The sequence below is a fragment of the Gymnoscopelus braueri genome (genome assembly GCF_963280865.1).
Source record: "Gymnoscopelus braueri genome assembly, chromosome: 19".
Lineage (NCBI taxonomy): Eukaryota > Metazoa > Chordata > Actinopteri > Myctophiformes > Myctophidae > Gymnoscopelus > Gymnoscopelus braueri.
Genome location: NC_137621.1, coordinates 28,640,988 through 28,649,884, shown reverse-complemented (window position 1 = coordinate 28,649,884; position 8,897 = coordinate 28,640,988).

Sequence of the window (8,897 nt, the reverse complement as noted above, 5' to 3'; positions counted from 1 at the left end):
AGAGGAGAAAGGGGGCCCTTCCCCTCTCTGTTTCTCTCTCTCCATCTATCTCTCTGTCTCTCTATCAATTTGGGTCACATACCCCAAAGGCTACCCTAGAAAAACATTGCATTGTAGCAGATGACAATAATGATAGGATAGTTATAGTATTATTGGGAGGGGGTTTATTATAGGGATTGAAGAGAAAGATAGAGTGAGAGAGACTGTAGAATACATCCTTACTTCTGCCTTTAAAAGGCAATGACTGTTTCATTGAAATGTGCTATAGAAATAAACTGGCCTTGCCTTGCCTTGCCTTTAATTTTTCAATAAACTCAATTACACATCAGCCTGAATGTACTCAGAGTCCTACTTTACGTATTTCTCTCCCTTGCAAGCGCAAGGGAGATCTCAATTAAACACATTAGCTTCACTTAAAACAATACCATATATCCAAATATATATATGTGTGTGTGTGTGTGTGTGTGTGTGTGTGTGTGTGTGTGTGTTGTGTGTGTGTGTGTGTGTGTGTGTGTGTGTGCGCGTGTGCACGCGTGTGTAGTATGTGTGTGTGTGTGTGTGTGTGCACACGTGCGTGCGTGCGTGCATGTTTGTTAAGAGGACACTTAATGACCTTTTTCAACCTCTCTTTTTCTCACGACCTTCCTCTCTCACACACATGTAGGCTACACTCATACATACACACACTTGGAGATGTTTGATCTGATGGACATGCTGTTGTTGTTGTCCATGGCAACAGCACCTAATGCTCATAAATACTGCAGCCACATCCCTTTAGGGTTGTTTCACAAGCACACGCATGTGTGTGTGTGTGCGTGCGTGCAATGCCTTGGACGCACACACACACACACACACGTGCGCACACACACACACACACACACACACACACACACACACACACACACACACACACACACACACACACACACACACACACACACACACACACACACACACACACTTAGCTACAGGTTTTCTCACACAGGCATGTTTCTGCAATCGAACTTGTGCTATTATGCTCTAATGGATACTCTAATGAGGGATTTGATTCCACAGGTTGGCACTTGGGATCAACAATAATTATACGCTACAATTAGGGAAGTATAATTGTCCCATTAGGCTACAGTAGAAAAAACATTGATGGTAATTCTTGTCAATGTGTCGTGAAGGAAGTGAAATCAAAATATCCTTAGGGGTAGATATTTTCGTACTTTATTTATACAGGGAAGGTTTGCTGAGTGTGCATGCTATTTGTTTCAGCTGCAATGAACCACTGTCTCCTAACATTTACACAGTGCTTTACTGCTGTGTGCTGAGCAACTCCATGCAAGCTGTAAGAGGCAGTAAAGTGCCTTGCTCAAGGGCACAGTTGCAGAAGTGTACATACTTTTGGAGGTTTGCCCTATAGAGGCTCCTCAACATGCAATTCTAATTTGGGGTTGATATATGGTATTTTTTTTGTAAGAAATAGGTCCCTCCCACTAATTTGGGAAGCCAATTCCTTGCAAACAGTATGGAATTTCAGAACCCTGTTTGACACTCACTGTCACATGACTCCCGAGATTAATTGCACCTAATATGGTGGGGAAGAAAATGACATGTTCTTATGCCACAAACAGTGATATTTGTAACATGTGGAACATCCTCTGGGTCTAAGTGAAATCCCCATCCACAGAGCCGGTTCAGCAGTCAAATTGAAATACAATTTTGGAATACAATCTATTAAGTTTCTTCTTTGACCCCAAGTCTGCTTTTTGACTACACTGATGTGATACAGTACATTTTTCTTTTTTTCTCAAATGACAAATAAACAGTGCAGAAAGCAGTATTAGAGAATGGGGATACATTTATCAAAAATAAAATGTATTTGTGGACAAACATTATAAATGTGCGATGGTTTTCGTACTCTGGAAGTCCTCTAAGCTGCTCTAATCATTTACATAACATTTACATTCGAGGCATTTAGATGACAATCTTATCCACAGTTTCTTATTAAGAGTGCAACTCTATAAAATGATACATTTCTAGTCCAAGTAGCTAATAGAGAAATGCTTGGGTGCAAACAGCAATGCCAAGACAAAAAAAAAGTTGTTAAATAGCTCTATACTCTGCTAGCAATGATTGTTATACAGTGCTCAATAACTGTCCTCCCTGTGTCTCCAGCTCATACAGGATACAGGATAAACAAGTGAAATTGGTGATGACAAAGTGATGACACAAATGACAAAAGTGATGACACAAATAAGTGAGCAGACAAAATTGGAACTGGAACACTAATATCTAAGCTGATAATGGGTGATCTATCCTGATTGGCTGAAATTGGCAGCCTACCTGAGAATGTCTTTTCTGTTTATTAGAGATATTAAGAGCTGGAGAGACAGGGGGGCCTTTGTTACTGGACAAACACTATAGCGATTGTTACTATCAGAATCTAGAGCTTTTTTTTAACACAAAACATGTTGTATTAACCCAAAATATCACTTGCACTACCTTTAAATGTCATGTCAAGTATGAGAAGTGCTAGGTAATGAAGGCAAGTAAGTAGCTGTTTCAATCTTGCAAGCTGATAACTTTTATTTGTTTAAAGAATTTTGTTTAAAGTGTAAATCCACACTGAGCCAATTTATATGTTTAAATGTAGGTTTGGATGTGGTTCAATTTAACAACATGAACCCATAGGGTCCCTGTAAGCATCATAATAAATGATCATTTGGCAAAAATAGGCAAACATTCAGCAGAAAATAGCAGATCTACTAGTGTGTGATCAGCTATTTTTGGTGAAGAGATTTGATGTAGAGGGAAACAAGGAGGGGGCATTGTATTAATAGACTCCTGGGGCACCCCAGTCAATGAAGCCTAGGGTGTAAGTGTGTACACGTGCCCCCGGGGGTGAGGATGGGGAGGGAGGGACCTTTATCACATAAAGGTGGTGTGAAATAATGTATTAATTTAACGTGTCATTTAACATAGCAATATGTTAGCAATGAAAAGTAGGCCTACATGACACTTATACCATAGATGTATATCAGTATCAAAGTACTGAGTTACTAGGGTTAAGTGTAGGCATGGGTGTGGTTACGTTTAGCGGTAAGGATTTGAGGTGGCGTCAGTGGTACACTCAGGTGAAAAACAAGCACCCTTGTCTTAAGACAAAGTGCATTGCCCGCTGCACTGGCATATTAGGTGTGAAAGTATGTGGCACTCATGACCACACTCAATAAGCGACGTTACAACAGGTGTTTTCCATCAGGTGTCGTTTAATATTCTAATATTCAAGATTCAAGACTTTTATTGTTACACACACCATCTTGTGTGCCAGAGTAAAATTATTTGGTTTTGGTTCCTCAACACTGTAGCAGCAATAACAACAATAACTAAAGTTATTCAACTCCGTGGAGTGCATCCACCAGGTTGGGTTGACTAGGAGTATAGCATCTACGACAAAACGGCGCAACTTTTAGCATTTGTGGCACCTCCTATTCGGCAGAAGTGAACATACTTTTGGAGGTGTGCTCTATAGAGGCCCCTCAACATGCAATTCTAATTCAGGGTTGATATATGGTATTTTTTGTAAGAAACAGGTCCCTCCCACAAATTTGGGAAGCCAATTCCTTGCAAACAGTATGGAATTTCAAAACCCTGTTTGACACTAATATGGTGGGGAAGAAAATTACATGTTCTGCCACAAACTGTGATATTTGAAACATGTGGCACATCCACTGGGTCTAAGTGAAATCGCTTTTGGCTCTGCGTTGTTTAGAGGCCCCTCAATGTCTGATTCAAATTCGAGGTCGTTTGGACGATACGTTCATGATTTTGGCAATTTTTTGTCAAACTAGATGTTCAGGCCGGAAAATCCAGTTTCAAGTGGTCTCCATATAGGCATGTTACAGCCATGTGCATGTTACTTCACATAATATAACATCTTATATACTTTATATTGGGGGGGGGGGGGTATGACTGCCTGTCAAGTAGTTGGTGTTTTTGTGTTCCTGTTTTGTTTTGTCTTATGTACCTTCTTTTGTTTAATTTAGTGCTTTCGTTTTATTTATTTTTTCTGGCTGCAGTGGCTGTAAATCTGTCCTGTGACATTTGTACGCTGTTGAAGGGCCTTTATGTGAAAAAGTAATACAAAAAACATGAAAAGTCTCTGGATCCTGGCCTTCCGGCAAAGGAGTTTAAGGGATAAGGGCTAACAATCATAAGGGAATTTAAGTGGTTCTAGGTGTACACTGATGTGCCATCTGGGCAAGCTGGCAAAGTTTGCACTTGGTTTGAAATAGGCCCTGTTGCAGGAGCCTGACCTGCCCGTGAATGAGCAGCATTCTCAGTCTAAACAAAAGGCCATGTTGCAATCAGACCATTCATTTTTAATGGTGGGTTTGTTTTGCCACTACTATGGACTCTTTATATTAGCCTGGCATTGCCGGACTGATCACGTGGGATCGCTCAAAAGTTCCTCCCCCGTTGAGGTTATCTTTATATTATACACACCATCTTTCTGTCTCCACTCTTCGTGTGACTGGGAGTGTACTGGGCATCCTTAAAGGTGGTGTAACGTTGTTAAAATAGCTGTTAGCCTATCTCTATATTCTGATAGTAATCATTGCTATGTAGTGTTTGTTCTGTCATAGGGGTCTCCCTGTCTCTCCCAGCTCTTTAGTTAACAGAGAATACATTTGTGGTTAATTTCATCCAATCAGGAGAGAGAACGCAGACAGGATAAAGTATATAAACAAGTGAAATTGTAACTGATGAAACAGAAAAACTTGCAGACAAAATTGGAACAAAAGTTAGTTTCTGTTTATTAAATAGCTGGAGAGACTGGGAGTTTATTCCTCAGGGAGAAGTGTGGAGTGTTGCCCACAGTGTTTAGGGAAGGCTAGCCTTCTTGTTTTAGATGATCTAATTGAGTGGGAAGAGTTTTGCAAGTCTCAAACTCTAACACTGGTCTTAACCCTCTTGATGGTTACTAAGGTTTGCACTAAAACAGCCAGTCCAGATGCTGTGTTCACATAATAGAGAAGTGCGCTCCTCAGAACACAGATCCCCGCCAGGACTGGTTGCTTACCTAGGTCTGTGTTGAACTTGCGACCTGTTATAGTGCCACCATGAGGCCGATTTGAAAAAATAAAATAGGGTAGCAGTTTTTCCTTGTCCTAGTGGGAATGTGTGTGCAAATTGTTACGGCAATCGGATGCAGCGTTCATGATTTGTGGCATTTTGTGCAAAACAGGCTACCGCAGCCAATTGGAATAGAATATAAGAAATCTTGATCACATGACTACATAGATAATGTGTACCCATTTGCATGGAGTAGTAGCAAAAAAAATGTTTTTACAAAAATTGGTGGCTCTATGACAGGCCGATGTGAAGAATTTGGGGTGGAGGTTCTTCCTTGGCTTCCCGGAAATGTGCCTGCAAAGTTGTACAGCAACCGATCCACAGATGCCCGAGATCAGCTGTTCAGTGTTCACAGACAGACAGACAGACAGACAGACAGACAGACAGACAGACAGACAGACAGACAGACAGACAGACAGACAGACAGACAGACAGACAGACGGATGGACAGACGGACTCAGAGGAGCTAAAACATAATCACTCGCCTTCAGACATTCCAGCCTGGCATGTACGTACCACTTGCTACTTTTAAATATGCTTTAGTAACACATCAAATACCATACCAATGAAGTGATTAAATGTCTTGTGTGACTAATATCTTATAGGGTCAGCAGAGTCAGTTATGGTAAACCTTCTTGAAATGCCGTCCAATTTACTGTAATCCCAACACTCTCATCCACCTTTTGGCAGCTGACTTATACTATACAGCAAGCTACTTTGTTGAGAGCTTTACCCTCAATTTGTGGATAACTTTGTCCTACTTCAGGCTTCATTCAAATATATAATTTAAAATTAGATATGTGTGCAAATTCGGGCTAACAAGACGAGAGCTACTCCCTTTCCCTTCCTACTGTACTTCAAATCACTCCCATTTCAGTCAATCCTAGTAACTTGCAACACATAAATTGTAAATGGGGAAATGTACATTTATAACTAATTAATAATACATCACCAAATATAGATGCATAAATATGGTCCTGAAGCCTCTTGCGGCACAGTGATAAACCTTACGCAATCTCCTCAAACACCCTCCAAAAGACATCCCAGCTTTCCAACTAGGCAGATAATGTGTCAACACATACATACTGCACGCACGCACGCACGCACAGAGAAGTGCACAAAAACACACTGGCCCTCACAAATACAGACATGCACAATACACGAGCACACTGACTTCTACCAAGCCAGGCTCTTGTTGTCTGCCAACTCTCCCACTCTTTAAGTAGCAAATAGTCTGGCTGTGTGTTATTGTTCTCTTGTCATGTAGATCACTTGCTTTCAGCCTTGCTCACACACACACACACACACACACACACACACACACACACACACACACACACACACACACACACACACACACACACACACACACACACACACACACACACACACACACACACACACACACGGGGGGGGGGGGGGGGGGGGGATCAAAGCTTCAAAAGCAGATGTTCTCAAAACTTAAAATTAGATCAGCAGGGAGTCGCACAAGCTGCATAAACCAAAAAAATCCCACTTTTATTGTATTAGCCAGCTACTCCAGAGCATTTTTACAGTGTTCTTTTCAGAGCTCAGGATCTAGACATAGATTTCCATAATTTCCCCATAAAAGATGGGGATTTCATTTTCCCCTCAGTCCATTAGTCTCAATTGAGACCCGGAGAAACAGTGGTGCAGATAGTATTGATCTCTCCCTCTCTCCCTCAGACACACACACGCACGCACACACACACGCACACACACAGTGTCCACACAACAGTCCATCATGAACCGAAACTTTACCTACTACCGTAACCATAGAAACAGAGGCCATCTGGCTGTGCATCAGTGGAGCTGCTCTTCTAGATTATTAGGATAATCACAGTGTATCACTTTGGAACAGTCAATTCTAATGACGGACACTTCAATCTGTAGGTAAACACTGGCCGCAGGCTTCAAGGGGGTCGATGACGGCACAAACTCATTTCAAACCTTTCTCTTTTGTTTGGGTTCGATTTCATATTCAAGCAGTCCAACTGATGCCATTATCCAGAGTAACAAGTGCAACTGCAGGATGTGCTCATATTCCAAATAGATCCCACATTACAGTGAACTAATATTAAGGAGTGAAGGTGTCGTAGCGCAGACTACAATATTCATGTGCGGTGGTCGAAGGTAAATAAGTACATTTACTCAAGTACTGTACTTAAGTACAATTTTGAGTAACTGTTACTTACTTTACTTGAGTATGCCCATTTTTCAGTACTTTATACTTCTACTCCACTACATCTCAGAGGCTATAATATTGCACTTTTTATCCCACTAAAATGATTGGAAAACTTTAATTGCAAGGTACTTTGTAGAGTTAGATTATGATTACAAAACAATTAAGCCCTACTTTATACTTTGTAAATAGCCGATCTACAATCTCACAACGCGTCATGATTCATAATGACTACTTTTACTTTTGGCACTGAAGTATATTTTGATGCCAATACTTTTGTACTTTTACTGAAGTAACATTTTTAATATAGTATTTTTACATTGTGGTAATGCTATTGAGAAAAGTCTATTGTAAAAAATCTTCGTCCACCACTGTTCCTGTAGCCTCGGAAACCCAGGCTTTTTTTTTTGTTACAAAAGAAAAAAAGCCTGGGGGAGCGATGCAAGAACGATGGTCTTGGACCTTGTTATCTCCTAACCAATCAGAGTGCAGAGGGGCGTCGCTCTAAATTTGGTGACGTCAGCGTGCTCCGTGCACAGGCCGAGGGGGGGAGGGGAGGGGAGGCGGGGACATAGATTGGTGAAGCAATAGGAAGCCACGCACAAATCCAGGCGGCTGTGTTTGGGTCCGCCCTTCAAGACCATGGATTGAGCTCGTAGCCTCAGGCTACTGTTCCTGTGATCTCAGATTGACCATAGAAGAGAAAAATACCACCAGATCATTGCCCTGTCTCATGGTATGTTGTACCCATACAATACAATACAGTACAGTATGTGGCTCTCATTTGCAGCTGCAATTTCACACTGAGACTGAACCTTGTGAAACAAGTGAATAAAGTAATTATCATCCAGACTCACTGACTAACTGGCTTATTGGCTCCATTTATAATTCCCTTTGACACTGCTTGTAGTATTTCATTTGAGAGGCCTTTAACAATTTCCTCTTTTCCTCTCTCTCCTTCTCTACACCTCGCACCTATGTCTCATACCTTATTCTCCTCTCTCCACTCCCATACCCCTTTCCCACCCTCTACTCTCTCTCTTTCTCTTACTCCCTCTCTTTCTCTCTCTCTCCACCATCTCTCACCACCTTCCTCGTTTCCTATCACACATTCACTGTCATTTCCATCATCTGTGATGCTTCCTCTTTATACTCTCTCTTTTACCAGCTTTCCCTATCCTCTCTTTCTCTCTCTATTCTGTCTCCACACTCTGTTTTCTCCCCTCCCTTACACCCCCCCCCCCACTCTCCCCACCTCTCCTGTGCTGAGGTCATGTAAAATGTATGAGAGGTAACTGTAGTGCGCTATATTAGCAGGCGGAGGCCATTATGGCCTATCACAATCGTATTGCTGAACCAAGCAGACATCATACATCATATCTCACTCTACACTATGACACACACACACACGCGCACACGCACACGCACACACGCGCGCGCGCACAGCGTTGAGACAGGCAGAAGACACCGGCGTTTGAATGATCATGTTCATGTACCCATTTATACAGTTCATCATCATCAACACTCAACCCTGAGTTACCACTCCAAATACAGCACAACAGGCCACTCA